Genomic DNA, 16,123 nt, shown 5'->3' with positions numbered 1-16,123 from the left:
AAAAAGAAGATAGTAGGAAGGGAAAAATGAAGCGGGGGAAATCGGAGTGGGAGAACCATGAGAGACGATGGACTCTGAGAAACACACTGAGGGTTCTAGAGGGGAGGGGCTGGGGGGATGGGTTAGCCTGGCGGCGGGTATTAAGGAGGGCACTGGGAATGGAGCACTGAGTGTTATACGCAAACAATGAATCATGGAACACTACATCAAAAACTAATGATGTAATGTACGGTGATTAACATAATAAAATAAAATTTGGAAAAAAAGCAATAAAAAAATGCAAATGCTCAGACTCCTCCCAGACCTACTAAATCAGAAATCTGGCAGAGGGCAATCTTTAATTTAACAAGCCTTCCAGGTGATTTTGATGACCAGTAAACATTAGAACCCACTGCTCTATAGCCAAGTTTCTCAGACTTGGCACTATGGATGTTTCAGGCCAGATCATTTTGGTTAACAGTGCTGTCCTATATACTGAATCATGTTTAGCAGCGTCCCTGGCCAATCCCCACTAGATGCCAGTAGCAACCCACACCCCAGTCATGATAATAAAAAACTGTTTCCAGACATTGTGAAATGTTCCTGGAAGGCAAAATTACGCCCAGTTGAATAACTACTGCTTTATGGAAAAGGGTTCCCTGGTGTGATTGCAATTATTATAGACGATATAGTTATGGAGTATCAATAACAGTGCCCAGTGCAAGAGCGTACAGTTAGGCTTTTCTATAATACTGAAGGGAGACAAGAGTCTGCAAAGACTCCCCAAAAACACAAATCAACGCCAGCTCCTAGCAAAGCTCTAGTTCCTGGCTATATCTGAAATATGAAGATACAGGTGACTTATTTTATTCTCTGTAAGTTTGTTTTGCTTTCAGTTGTTCTACTCCATGTATTAGAAGTGTAGCAAAACAAAGGACTCGAACACTGCGATGTTGTTTCATCCAAATACTCCTTCCTTTACTCCCGTTTAGCAAGGAAAAGTAGGAGTCTGGAATGACATTTGTATTTTCTGGCCAAATCTGCTCTCATCTGACATCTAGATAGATGACTCGCATTTGTGCACAGTGCTTTATAAGTTACCCACTACATTCACAGGTTTCATCTTATAGGTTATCACAGTAATTCTTTAAAAAAAAGTTTGGAGCCCCAAGTTTCAAATCTTATGTCAAATAATTATTTCAGCCATTTCCTATGTCCAACACCAGGATCAATTTCTCCATCATGACAACTAAAAAGCTTTGCTGTTTTTGGTTGCCCAGCCCCTAGAACACACTTTGAGCCTGGACCACAGCGTGGTCCCCATAGCAACAGCACTGATGCCCCTCAGGGCCACCCGGGACCTAGGTGACCATAGGGAGATTCCCCAGGTGATTTCTATGCACATTCAAGTTTGAGGATCACGGACTTGGACCACTGACCTGGTAATCACCTCAAGGCAAGCATCAGTATCTTATTCATCTTTGTATTTCCCCATCATCAGCACATTTGGTGTTTGTTCAACATGTCAGAGTTACAACTACTACTGTTGAGAACTACCCAAGCTTTATGGCTTTGAACAATGAATAATTGTCTTACAGTTCTGAAGGCCATCCAAAATGGTTTCCACTGGGCTAACATCAAGGCGTAGCTGAGGCTGCCTTCCTTCTATATGCCCTAGAAGAAACCTGTCCCCTTTCCCTTTTAGTTTCTGTAAGCCAACCGCATTCCTAGCCTTGCGGCCACAGCTCCAATTCCAAAGCTCTCGCGAGTCTCACGCGGCTCCCGCTCTCGCGAGTCTGGTGCTCATCCTTATAAGGACTCTGCGTGCTCTGAGTCCACATGAGGGTAATCCAAAATACTTTCCCCACCTCCACGTCATTAATCTAATTACATCAGCAAAGTATAAAGTAGCATATTTACAGGTTCTGGGAATTAGGACATAGAGAAAAAAATGGGGGTTGAGGAGAGTGCATAGGGATTATTCTGCCTATGCCAATAAATGTTTGCCGAGTTGGATTCAAATGGAGTAAAGTGATCTATGGTGGTTCACTTCTTCCCAGGCTCCGACTTTCTCAGGAACTCCGTGCTTCCCACAAGTCAGTCTACCTCTCTGTCTCCTTCTCTGCTCTCCTGTCTGGACCACAGCACCTAGAGCTGGCCTCTTTCTCCTCCGTACCATTCTACCATCTTTAGAGACTATCATTGTCAGCACTCATTTCCTCCCACTCCTAGCTTACCTGCCTAGTCTTGCTCACTGGCACTGCCTATATTTCCTTCTTTTCTTCCCTTCTTCCCACTGTCTTCCCCATGATGCTGATGCCTGCCACCAGTCTGTTGGCCCAGCTACACTTTTTCCTCTTTCCAATCTCCCTGAATATTCATTTCTTCAAAAAGACGTTAAATGTTAACTTCCTGGTAAGACATTTCTTTCTCTACTTCCTCCCCTCTCAAGCTCACAAGAAAAAAAAAGAGAAACCACAAATAAGTATACTATTTCATGTTTACAGAGCACATTTCCAAGGAGATTCTCAAGAACATATGAGCTGGACTTCATTAATGCTTCCACATCATGGCCAGTGGATTCGCAGACTAAGAAAACATTAACCTCTGGTTAATGAGAACAGACTGAAAAACTTGTCCATACAATGACAGCCAAAGTTCACTTTCAGGATTAACCTCTTACTGTGTCTTCCGCATGAATCAGTCCATCTGATTAGCTTGGTCACCACATAGTTCCCAGGGGCAATGGGATATAGAAGAAACCAGAATTTTCACGAGGAAATTTTAGAAAGTATGCTCTTCTCTGGGAGAGGCCAAAGTGTGATGACAGGCTACAGAAACTTAAGAGGTAAAGTGGATGCTCAAGAGATATAAGGGGAAAGCAAGCCACTCTCCTCATACATATAAACAGCAGAAAGGACCTCCCAAAGTGACTCAAAGAAACAACTGAGCCAAAGTGAGAGAAAGCAATCTAAAGTTTCAATCTGCCACACACATTAAAATAATAATGACAAAAACCACAAGAAAGACCATTGAGTTCTATAAGAAGACTAAAAGAACACAGACTAACAGTTTTGTCCATGGTGGCCTCACTACCTTTCCCTGAAATCACTAGAGGCAGAACAAATTTAGAAGCTGGAGCAGACACATTCCACCTTACTAACAAAATCCTTATTTAGTTTGGGGTAGCAATATACCCAACTGAAACATTTCTCAGCCATGCTTGAAGCAGTGAATGGCTAAGGGACAGCTCTGTACATTGAGCTATAAACAGAAACCTGCTGAAATTTTCTGGGAAAGTTTTGCTTTTCTGACATAGACTGACCTTCCTCCTTGTCTTTTTCCATTTACACCAGTGTGTAAAGCAGATATAATGGCTGGACTCATAGCAGCTATATTGTGCACATGACAGAAAAGGGCAAGAAAACTGCAGATCTCAGTACTGCAATCCTTGAGCCACAGAATCAATACCAATAACTTTCTATCTCTAGGTATCCTGTTGCTTGAGAAAAAAGTAAACCTGTAATTTTTTAAGCAGATATTATGTCCATTCACAGAGTTTTTCCTCCGTGCAGCCAAGGAAGCTAGAAAAGCCTCAAAAAGAAGCTAGAACTGGTCATTGCCCAGCTTGTACATTAGGTAAAAAAAACTTTTGACACCTTCCCAGCTTCACTCCTGAAGTCTTCTCCTTCTTTGTGATATCTCTTCTCACTGACCCACTTCTCTGAATGCTCAAGTCCCCAAGAGTTTAGTGCAGTCCTGAAAAGTACCCCTCCATTAGATTCCACTGCCCATTTTAGGAGACCATTCTATCCTCACATGATTAAATTAATCTCTGGCATTTCACAATATCTAACAATTGTAGAAATTTATTTTACTTACATTATCTCAACCCTAAAACAAGTCCTTAGAGCAGTAATTTTCAAAATGTGGCCCTTGGTCTAGCAACATCAGCATCACCTGTAGAAATGCAAATTCTTGGGACATGCCCAAGATCCACTGAATCTGAAAATTTAAGGGCAGGTGCAGTAATCTCTGCCTTATCAAACTCTCCGGGTGATTCAGATGTGTGCTCAAGTTTGAGAACCACTGCTGTGGGGTATTATGCACATTTTTCAGAAAAAAGAATTGAAGCTTTTGTGGGTTTTACTGACTTATCAAAAGCCTCCCTGTAATGTATTGGAGACAGGCCTTTTGACTCAAGCTCAGAGCTGTTTTTACCTCATACAAGTATTTTCCATTCAGACACACTTGTTAACTGTCTCATTCTAGAGGGAGCTGTTATTTTGGCGAAAAAAGGGAAAATCTTACAAACTAACTCACTGTAGAGTATTTACATCTGATAACGTTTTTGTTTGTCCTTCTCAAGGGAATTTTAAAAGAACTACAACTCAAATCACCATGGAGATACCAGCTCACACCCGTTAGGCTGAAGTTTAGCAAACAAAACAAAACAAAATAACAAGTGGTACAGAAGGATGTGGAGAAATTGGAGCTCTTGTGCACTGCTGATGGAAATGTACAATGGTGCAGGTGCCATAGAAAACAGTATGGTAGTTCCTAAAAAAATTAAAAATGGAATTACTATATGATCCAGCAGTTCCTCCTCTAGATATATACTCAAGAGAATTGCAAACAGAGACTTGAACAGATGTGTGTACACCAATGTCCATACCAGCATTATTCCCAATAGCCAAAAGGTGAACACAACCCACGTTTCCATCAACAGATGAATGCATGAACAAAGTGTGGAATATATATATAGTGGAATATTGTTCAGCCTTCAAAAGGAAAAAAGTTGACACATGCTACACCATGAAGGAATCTTGAGGACAATTTGCTAAGTGAAATAAACCAGTCACAAAAGGGCAAATACAGTATGATTCCACTTATATGCAGTACCCAGAATAGTCAAATTCATAGAGACAAAAAATAGAATGGTGGTTGCCAGGGCCTGGGGGAGAGGGAAGTAGGGAGTTACTGTTTAGTAGGTACAGAGTTTCAATTTTTCAAGATAAAAAGAATTATTACGGGTAAATGGTGATGATGGTAACACATTCTGAATGTACTTCATGCCAGTGAGCTGAACACTTAAAAACTGTTAAGATTTGTTATGTTATGTGTATTTTATGTTATGTGTATTTTATCACCATTTTTAAATGTATTTTAAAGGGAAAAAAGAGAAATACAACTCAACTTATAAAACTCCTATTCACTTCTGATAAGCAAAGTGTTAGAGATAACACAGTCAGGGTGACTTCCTTGATACCACTTAAACCACATCCCAAAAGGTAATTTCTTTTTTTTTTTAAGATTTTATTTATTTATTTAACAGAGACAGACACAGCGAGAGAGGGAACACAAGCAGGGAGAGTGGGAGATCCCAGGACCCTGGGATCATGACCTGAGCTGAGGGCAGACACTTAACGACTGAGCCACCCAGGTGCCCCCAAAAGGTAATTTCTTAAAGATTATTGATATAAAAACATCAAGTTGAGAAACAAAGTCTTAGCAAGGTTGAAACTGTTAGGTTTGGTATATACCATTTTGAGTAAAGGTAAAGATAAAACCCTCTATTCACCAATAAATGCGTCATTTCCTTATAATAATGTTTCTAAACTTTCTAAACTTACAAACGAGAAGGCAGGTAAACCAACAAGGAGGTCTCTGTTCCTGATGAGTCTGCCTTGGGGACAAATATGCCCTTCAGGAGTGCTGTTAATCCGTTCTTTTGGAAAAACAGAGGTAGCATGGGTCAAAAGTTGGTTGCCAAAATTTGTCAGTGTTTTTGACAAAGGGCCCTACTTCCTAATTTCCCCCCATTCATTTTCAATTCTGAAGTAATGTCATACTTACAAAAAAGATGTCAAAATCATACAGAGTACTTCCATGTTGCCTTTACTCATGTTCATAAACTTTCACCCTATGGCCACGTTGGCTTTTTCATTCTTCTACCTATATACGCAGCTTTACTTATGTCCTTTCTGACCCACTGGAGAACGCTCCCTTTCCTTCATATTTTGGCACGTATCTCTTAGAAAAAGAATATGCTTTTACAATGCTATAATAGTTACCTAATTCAGGAAACTCAACACAGATACAATATTTTTTTTTATCTCATCTACCGTCCATAATCCAGGTTTGCCAGTTGTACCAATTACACCTTTTATCACATTTCCTTCTCCAGTACAGGATATCATTAAGGATCCCATACTCAATTTTATATCTCATGTCCTTTTAATCTCTTTAAACCTGAAATAGTCCCTTAGTCTTACTGTAGAGGTCAGCTATTATATAAAATGCTCCTCAGTTTGGGTCCTGCTGCTGTTTCCTTGAGATTAGATTTGGTTACATATGTTCAGCCAGAACATTAATGTAATATATCCTCAAAGCATCATATCTAGAGGCACACAAGTCCATCCTTGGTGATACAAACTTTTATTACTAGGCCAAGGTGTTGTCCTGGTTCTGCACTGTGTATTTACTACTTTCTTCCTTTACACCTAGTAAATAATCTATGGAGAGACATTTTAAGACCATGCAAATACCCTGCTCCACATCACATTTTACATTCTGGATTTAGTATGCATTGATGATTCAAGCCTAAACCAATCTTTGCTATGATGGTTGCAAAATAGCAATTTTTCCAACTATACCTCTCCCTTCAAGTTTATCAGTTGGCATTTTTGCCTTAAGGAAGAAGCCTCTTTTCTCCCCTATTTTGATTTATCTATGTATTATCAGTACAGACTTGTAGATTCTTATTTTATTCAACAGATGACAATTAATTAATGTTCTTATTTCTTTTGAAGCTCAACTTTTTCCAGATTTGACCCATTTAAGCTGGTTTCCATATCCTTTGACAGGTCCCCATCATTTTTTATGAGGACTCTTTTACTTTCTGGCATAATAACATGTTGCAAAGCTCATCTGTATCTACACTGTTCCAGTCCTGGAATTGCTCATTTCTAGTTCATTTTCCTTTCTCCCAAATTTGTAACATATTGAGATGGAATTGTTTTGCTCTGTTTCTGATGACAGACTGGCTTTCATTTTTGTGTCTCTTTCATATTATCATTAGAGATCTTTTAAGGAATCCAGTAGGCTACGTAGCAAAGATGTGCACTTTGGAAAGACACCCAAGTTTGAACACTGGCTCCATCACTCACTAGCTGCAAGAACTCAGGCAAGTTAATTAACTTCTTCAAGGATTTGTTTCCTCATCTTTAAAACAGAGGGTAGGGGGAGAATGTGCATCTCAAAGCATTATTATGAGGCATAAGGGACATAACATAACAGCTTTAAAATAACCAACTTTTAAATTGCCTACCTCAGAGCCTGACACATAGTAAATACTCAAAAAATATAGGTTACTTTTTACCCTTTCAATCACAATATTGTACAATTTTAATGGGATTCTTTCCCTCTCAATTCAATTGCTTCCAATGAAGCCCTGGAGAACCACAGATTATCAGCTCCGGTATTGTTCGCTGAAATTTGCCAATAATCTCCAATTCCCCCTTTAACCTATTAAGATTCCTTGGCATAGGACAGACGCATAATGATCCCACCTTCTCTTCCCTTCCTTTTGTTCCTTAGAGTGAGAGGCAATGTGGTACTGAGGACAAAATTCTCTTGATTATCAAAAAACATAGAGACAAAGCATGTAGTAGTAGTAATGAATTAGAAAATAAGATGCCGTTTACGATAGTAACAAAAATGATAATGTTTTAGGAATTAACAAAAAACTCATATAGCCTTTATAGAATAAACACTAAAAATATCCTATTAAAGGACATAAGGGAAAGTGAATAAATGGAGAAAATGCAATTATTCGTGTAGAGAATGACTTATAGAAGTAATGATGTCAGCGCTCTCCAAACTAACCTAGACATTCAAGGCAATCCCATCAAATTTCCAAGGGGATTTTTAAAAGAATTCCATTAACATCTTAAAATTTATATGGGAAAGTAAACTTCCACCAATAGCTAAGGCCATTTTGAACTACATAACAAAGAAGGGATACTCACCACACCAGACATTGAGACATACTACAAATCCACAAAAACAGCCTGGTTCTGAATCTGGAAAAGGCAAATGGGCCACTGGAAAAGAACAGAGTTCTTAGAGGTAGGGCCACAGATATATGGTAACTCCATCTCGGGTAAAGTTGGTATCATAAAACAATGGGCAAAGGATGGATGTTTGTAAATTGTGATGGGAAAGTGGTCACTATGATGAGGGAAACTAAGTCTGGACATTACAGCTTATATGGAACTATTTTTTCGTTTGCTTCAGATGGATTTTGACATAAATGTGAGAAGTAAACTTACACAGAAAATAGAAACATAAAGATTTCAAAGAAAATGTATAAAACTGTATACTTTTTAAATAGGGGAGGAAGGGGGACTTCTGAATAAGACCCTAAAAATACAAATGCTAAGATGAAAAATTAATGAATTTGATTCTGTCAAAATAAAGATCACCATAGACAAAGGAGCTAAGACTTTAGGGGGGAAGCATTTGTGACATATAAAATCAGCAAAGCACTCAATGCCCAGAGTAGGCAAACAACTTCTTTAAAAGCAAAAAGAAAAAAAAAAGGGGGGGGGACCCAATTTTATTATTTTTAAAGGTTTTTATTTATTTATTTGACAGAGAGAGAGCATACGAGCAGGGACAGAGGGAGAGGGAGAGAAGCAGGCTCCCCTGCTGAGCAGGGAGCCCAATGCAGGACTTAAATCCCAGGACCCTGAGATCATGACTGAGCCGAAGGCAGCTGCTCAACTGACTGAGTCACTCAGGTGCCCCTGGAAACCCAATTTTAAAATGAGTAAAGTACGAAAAAAAATAAATAAATAAATAAAAAATAAAATGAGTAAAGTACGGAATAGGTAACTTTCAAAAGGGAAGCTCAAGTAACTAATAAGGATATAAAGAAATACCCAGACTCTTCAGTAAACAAATTCAAATGAGAACGAGACTATTAGAATGGAAAAAATTAAAAGGTAGGTAAGTCCAGAGATGACAGAATGTAGCAACATGGAAACTCTGGTATACTTCTGAGGAAACCGTAAGCTGTATAGTCATTCTCGAAAACTGTGTATCCTCTATGACTCCAAAATCCCATTCTGGTCTCTATGTCAGAGAAATTCTTGCACAGCTTCCAAGGGGGATCTATATGAGATCGTGTTGTGTTCCTGGGACTTGAGAGCAACCTAAATGTCCATCAGTAGGGGAATAATAAAATACAGCGAATGCAGTGGTGGTTTCCAGGGGCTGAGGAGAAGGGGGAATGGGGAGTTCGTGTTTAACAGTTGCAGAGTTTCAGTCGGGAAGATGAAAAAGTTCTAGAGAATGGTGGTGATGACTGTAGAACAATGTGGATGTACCTAATGCCAAAGAACTCTACACTTAAAACATAGTAAAAATGGTAAATTTTATGTTATGTATATTTCACCACAAATTTTTAATTATTTTTAAAAATAGAGTGGAGGCACACTATGGAATACCTTGCAGGAGTTAAAAATATTGAGCAAATTGTAGTTATAGCCTCATAATATTAAAAACAGGATTGAATGACAAATTCAAAACACAAACACGTCGCAAACAACACTCCATATACTAGCACATACACATCTTTAAAGACTCATTATCAACACATTAGTTTGGAAACTTATTAGTTTGGAGAGGGGACTGGGAACAGAGGTTGGGGATTAAGGGGAAAAAATAATAAAACAAGAGGGTTGTTACATGGACCAATGATGAATGACAATAAGATATTATGAACTGAGAAGTTTGTACCTTCAGCTAAAAAGAAATGACATCATACACGTGAAAACACTTTGAAAGAACATAAAGTTTAACAGTTTATAGTTTATTATTTCCTTCCTTTGAAGGGGAGTGAAAAAAGCCAAAAAAGATTTGACTCCTAATTTTTTGGATCTTCAGTGAACTCTGAAAAATGGTGATTTACACATTGGCTAAGCATCACACGTTGGAAGTTCATCTGTATTTTATGAGCTTTTAAATATTTCCAGTGATCTCTCATTACCACAAATTTCTTCTTTCCTCTTTTTTATATTCTATTCTACACTGAGCCAGATTAAGGAGTGGGTCAGACAGGAGTTGCCTGGAGTGCTAGTATTTAAGAGGTGCTAAAAATATCACTAGAATGATGGCAAGATGGAAAACATTATATTTTCTAGCACTCCTGTTATGGAGAGCACTTTGCAAGATTAGAAAGAATTCAGTTATAAATTGTGTGGGGTGGGGCTGTGTGTGTGGCCCCTCTCCCAGCGAAATACACAACTAATAATAGGAGTTATTTAAACTCAGGGACACAAGGCCACGCTGTAGAGTTGTGCACAACTCCAGAAGATGTCATTTACATATGACTGGCAAGACTGTCCACAGTGGCCTGTTTAAACTGCCTCCTTGGAAGGGTTACCTAACCATTTGGGGGAACAAATATCCCACTCGGTCAAAATGAAAGGCTTTTGTATCACACGTTGGGTAGGCATGTTTGGGGCTAGAGTTGAATTGTTTAGGAAAAGAGAGAACACGCTGAGTGCTATCAAGGCACCAGGTTTTTAGACGGCTCAGAGAGTTACCTGTTCCTTTCTAGTTCTAATTCCAAGACGGAATTACAGAAGTTCCCTCTTTTTAGAATGTCAAAGCCTGATCATCACTCCCATCCTGTGCCAGGCCTTCAGAATTTACCCATGTGCTTCATCTGGCCACCCTTCCTTGAGTGGCAGGAAGGGGTAGGAGGAGCTGACGGTGGATAGCTGATGGTGGTTAAGGGGTCCTCTCTGGATTCCATTTGCAAATGGAGTAAAGTTAGCATGGCTGTGCATACAACCAGGCCAAGAATCTTAACCTGACCCTACAAAAGGGTATTTTTAAGAAGAGGGATAAGTGTCTTCATTTAACCCTAATTCTTGGGGTGCCTGTGTGGCTGTTGGTTGAGTGACTGCCTTCGGCTCAGGTCATGATCCTGGAGTCCCGGGATCAAGTCCCACATCCGGGTTCCCTGCTCAGCAGGGAGTCTGCTTCTCCTTCTGACCCTCCCCCCCTCATGTTCTCTCTCTCTCTCTCTCTTATTCTTGCTCTCTCAAATAAATAAATAAATAAAATCTTTTTAAAAAAAACTAATTCTTAGGGAAAAGGGATGGACCATTGCTAATTTCTCTTTTTTTTAAGATTTTATTTATTTATTTGAGAGAGAGAGGGAGAGAGAGCATGAGCAAGGAGCTCGATGCTGGGCTCCATCCCAGGACCCTGAGATCATAACCTGAGCCAAACGCAGATGCTTAACCAAATGAGCCACCCAGGCGCCCCGCCATTACTAATTTCTAAAGGCATTTTGGGAATATCAAGAGAATCGTTTGCTCATGTGTTTGTTTGAGCATACCTCTATGGGATGTTTGGCAACCATAACTCTTTTAAACTCCATTCTCAACTTAATTTTACATGATTTAATCCAAGGTGTAATGTAGGCATTTTAAAAAGTATTTTCTAATTGCTGAAGAACAAATCAGGACTGTATTTTGAAGAATGAATTTGGACTGTATTTTCATACATCAATAAGAAATTTTCCTTAAAATATCCCTTTTATTTGTTTGTTTAGTTCATATATTAAGCTGTTTAACAACTTGTGTCATGCATTAAGCAGTTCACAATATTATGCCAATTGACTCTCCAGAAAGACCTCGAAGCAGAGGCACAAAGCAAAAGCAGTCTCTTCTGGTGATGTATCTAGCATCCCAGAGTGCCAGACACCATAGAAGGTGGTATACCTTTTGGGACCCTGCCCTGGAGGAGTCTGATAAGTAGAGTGATTTAGCACTCTTAATGATTTAGTAGGGTGATTTAGCAGCACCGTTCTGGGACTGAAACATGTACCTTTTCCATCCTCCTCTGCCTGTCAGCCCATGGGCACCCCAGCCCCCCTCAATAGGAGGAAGTTGAACTAGTCACTTCAAAGATAATTTCCAGCTTTTGAATTAGACATTTTGAAGGAAACTTTAATACTTTACCATCTTTCTTCTATGTAATGAGTTCTTTTTTTTAATTTTTCTTTTTTTTTAATTTTATATATTTATTTGACAGAGAGAGCACATGCACACAAGCAGGCGGAGTGGCGGGCAAAGGGAGAGGGAGAAGTAGGTTCCTCGCTGAGCAGAGAGCCCTATGTGGGGCTCGATCCCAGGACCCTCAGGATCATGACCTGAGCCGAAGGCAGACGCCTAACCACTTTAGCCACCCAGGTGCCCCTATGTAATGAGTTCTTTTTAAAAAGGCACCCACACTGGAACATGACCTAAGCATTTTACACACATTAATTTCTTACTCATCCACACAATAGTCCTCTGACGTAGGCACGGAGATGCTCAGTGTTTGGAGCAGAAAACTAAGTACCTTCCCTAGGGTGCCATAACTAGCAAAGGCTGGTGGGGAAACCCAGGTCTGAGACAAAACTGGAGAGCTCACACTGTCTTTACCTTCTACAACTGCCTCTGATGTTTCTCCCTAGTTATCTGCCTGTGACCCACCAACTGCCAAATCTTGGGTGTTTTAGTTATGTGCACTTCAACCGCTTATTTCCACTCTGTGAAATGAACAGCCTCCTGAAGAGGATCTGTTTGCGTCGTATTCCAGCCAAGGGAGTCAGCCAGCCAGGAGGAGGGGCTACTTCCCAGGATGGGCGGAATGCCGGGATGATGGACAGCCACGCCCGCATGCTCCCCGAGGCTCTCCCCACTGAGCCACGAGAGGCGCTCTCGTAATTCACATGCTCCGTTTGAAAAATAGATGCTGAAGCACCAGAATTATACATCTGTTCCCTTGACTTTTTAACCAAAGAGTGTTAGTTTATTGCTGAGCTTAAGGATAAAAGAAGCAAGAAATGAAAGTTGGGTTGTTGTGTTTTTTTTAAGTTTCCTCCCCAGTAAGTACAATCAGATGTTGGACTCTCAGAGCCCGATGCTGGGTGGATGTTCACTTCACTTTGCCTCTCAGTTTATCAGCTCGTTTTTTGAGGTAACACTTTTCATCACAAAAGAAAACCGAAGGGCCCTATACAAATATTTTCAGTGAAATGCATCAAACAGCCCCAATGTTGTGGTGCCAGAAAAAAAATTTTAAAAAAAAGGAATGATATCGAAACTGATTTATGAGGCTTTATAGGGAAACAACTGTCCTTTCATCTCTGGATACACAGTTTATCTCTGGCCCTGGAGAACTCGCTGGAATTCTGGGCGAAGGACACCTATTCAGCAATAATCTATCCAAGACCTGAGGAGCTCCATCATGAACCAGAGATCAAACACTTTTATGTCCTTTCTGGTCCAGGATTAAAACAGCAGACCTACTATATTTTAATGCACAAATAAAGAATCGATCAGGGGAATCTGCTGCCTCAGCAAACACTTTCATCCAAAAGAACAAATTACTTGTGATATAAAATCCAGTGAGTGTCTCTGTTGAGTATCTCAAAGATGGAGAGATGGAATGAGTCTTTTCAAAGGTAGTAAGGTAAATGAATGACAAAGCAGTTTGACATGTCTTTTCAAGGGGTAAAGAAAATGTGAAAGTGCTCATTGAGTTCACCCCTGGCTCTAAGAAATGTATATTCCTTTAGGATGCATGGCACAAGAAATTTCTCTGCACTCTTCCCATACTTTCTCCTTTGGCCAAGAGAATATTTTGCCCTTCATCCAAGATTTTTATGTGGTCTCTGGGTGTATCACCCAGAGTTCCAAAAGGTTTCTGCACCTGGAGGCCAGCACAGAAGTATATCAGGTGCACAGGGTTTTTTGCAAGAAATACAGAGATGCCTGGGCACCTGGAGAGACCAAAGACCAGCTCACTGTGATGGGCACCAAATGGGGTCTGCCTGGCTCACGCATTTCTTTTCTGGTCTCTAGCAGCCTTGCCTGTGCTTTGTGTCTTCATCTCCCTGGCTGAGTTGCTGGCTGAGGGATGGTTCTCTACCAAAGCCTGAAAGAGACAAGAGCAGGAATTCTGCATTCTCACGGGTAAAAGCTATGGAATGCAATGCTGGGGAGGGCCCTGGTCTGCAATGAGAGAGAATGGAGAAATGCAGCAAGAAGAGATGACAGATGACAGATGAAAAAGAATCCTGCATCCAGAAAAAGGTCCTGGTTCTGATAGTTCCTGAAGTTCAGATGTTTCCTTGCGTTTTCTGAGATTTTATTTATAAATCCCTCCTCAATTATATAAGAAACCCTGGTATTCCAAAAATTCTCCATTTCTGCTTAAACTAAATGCTTAAGGGTTGGATTTCCATCACTTGCAACCCAAAGCACTCTTTTTTTTCCCAAGTTTTTATTTATATCCCAGTTAGTTAACATACAATGTAATATTAGTTTCAGGTGTGTAATACAGTGATTCACACTTCCTTACATCACCCAGTGCTCATCACAACAAGTACATTCCTTAATCCCCATCACCTATATAACCCATCCTCCCAGCCACCTCCCTTCTGGTAACCAGCAGTTTGTTCTTTATAGTTGAGAATCTATTTCTTTTACTTTTTTTAATATTTTATTTATTGGACAGAGAGAGACACAGTGAGAGAGGGAACACAAACAGGGGGAGTGGGAGAGGGAGAAGCAGGCTTCCCGCGGAGCAGGGAGCCCGATGTGGGGCTCGATCCCAGGACCCTGGGATCATGACCTGAGCCGAAGGCAGATGCTTAACGACTGAGCCACCCAGGTGCCTCGAGAATCTATTTCTTGGTTTTCCTCTTTCCCCATGTTTGTTTGTTTTGTCTCTTAAATTCTACATGTGAGTGAAATCATATGGTATTTGCCTTTCTCTGACTGACTTATTTCGCTTGGGATAATACTCTCTAGCTCCATCCACATCATTGCAAATGGCAAGATTTCATTCTTTTTGATGGCTGAGTAATATTCCATTGTATACCCACCACATCTTTTTTTTAAGATTTTATTTATTTGAGAGAGAGGGAGAAGCAGAACTCCCCACTGAGCAGGGAGCAAAAAGCAGGGCTCAATCCCAGGACCCTAAGATCATGACCTGAGCCAAAGGCAGACGCTTAACCAACCAAGCCACCCAGGCACCCCTATACCGTATCTTCTTTATCCATTCATCAGTCGATGGACATTTGGGCTCAATGATAATTTGGCTATCATTGATAATGCTGCTATAAACATCAGCGTGCATGTACTCCTTCAGATTAGAATTTTTGTATCCTTTGGGTAAATACCTAGGAGTTCAATTGCTGGATGGTAGGGTAGTTCTATCTTTAACTGTTTGAGGAACCTCTATACTGTTTTCCAGAGTGGCTGTACCAGTTTGTATTCCCACCAACAGTGTAAGAGGGTTCCCCTTTCTCCCCATCCTCACCAACACCTGCTGTTGCCTATGTTGTTAATTTTAGCCATCCTGGAAGCACCTTGGTGGCTCAGTCAGTTAAGTGTTCAACTCTGGATTTCAGCTCAGGTCATGATCTCAAGGGTTGTGAGATCAAGCCCCAAGCTGGGCTCTGCACTGGGCATGGAGCCTGCTTAAGATTCTCTCTCTCCCTCTCTCTCTCTCTGCCCGTTCTCCCACTTACCCCCCCCCAAAAAATATTTAGCCATTCTGACTGGTGTGATGTGATATCTCATTGTAGTTTTGATTTGTATTTCACTAGTCAACCCCAAGCATTCTAACACATCACCCAATACAGAATCCTATAAGCAGAAGTTGGTGCACAGATATTCTTCTCCCAGGTTCATATCAGCTTATGGAGGGTGGTGGTGTTTCTGCAAGCCTGAACTTCCGGTGGTAGTAAATAAAGTTTCCCTAAATCTATGGGGTTCACAGTCAAAATTATTCAAACTAGACTGAATTTTGAAAACAAGTATGAATGGATCATGAATATGTCTCCCTCATACCCCTGCTCCCACCTTCATTTCTGTGAAATTTATTCTGTATTATTAGGGCTTGGGTATTACCATGAGTAAAGACCTAAAAATGATAGTAGTGGTCTGGATAAGAGGTTTATTTCCATCCTGTCCTGACTTGGGGACATCTAATATCTGGCCTTCTCATCCTCATTAGGCTTCACCTTGTGTGGAACCCATTTTCAATCATTAATTCATTAGCAGAA

General features: G+C 40.3%; 1 long non-coding RNA gene across 1 annotated transcript in view; it reads right to left on the bottom strand.

The window, feature by feature from the left end:
* Positions 1 to 1,658, bottom strand: part of LOC141370197 (uncharacterized) — a 312,100-nt gene extending 310,442 nt beyond the window's left edge. The window contains exon 1 of the long non-coding RNA XR_012374042.1: positions 1,419 to 1,658. This is a non-coding gene — a long non-coding RNA (uncharacterized lncRNA). The remainder of the gene's footprint in view (positions 1 to 1,418) is intronic.
* Positions 1,659 to 16,123: the final 14,465 nt, after the last annotated feature.

Source organism: Callorhinus ursinus, unplaced genomic scaffold, assembly GCF_003265705.2.
Source record: "Callorhinus ursinus isolate GAN/ISIS: 27379988/994484 unplaced genomic scaffold, GSC_fseal_2.0 scaffold28, whole genome shotgun sequence".
In the NCBI taxonomy this organism is placed as follows: Eukaryota; Metazoa; Chordata; class Mammalia; order Carnivora; family Otariidae; genus Callorhinus; species Callorhinus ursinus.
This window is presented reverse-complemented; position numbering and strand designations above follow the sequence as displayed.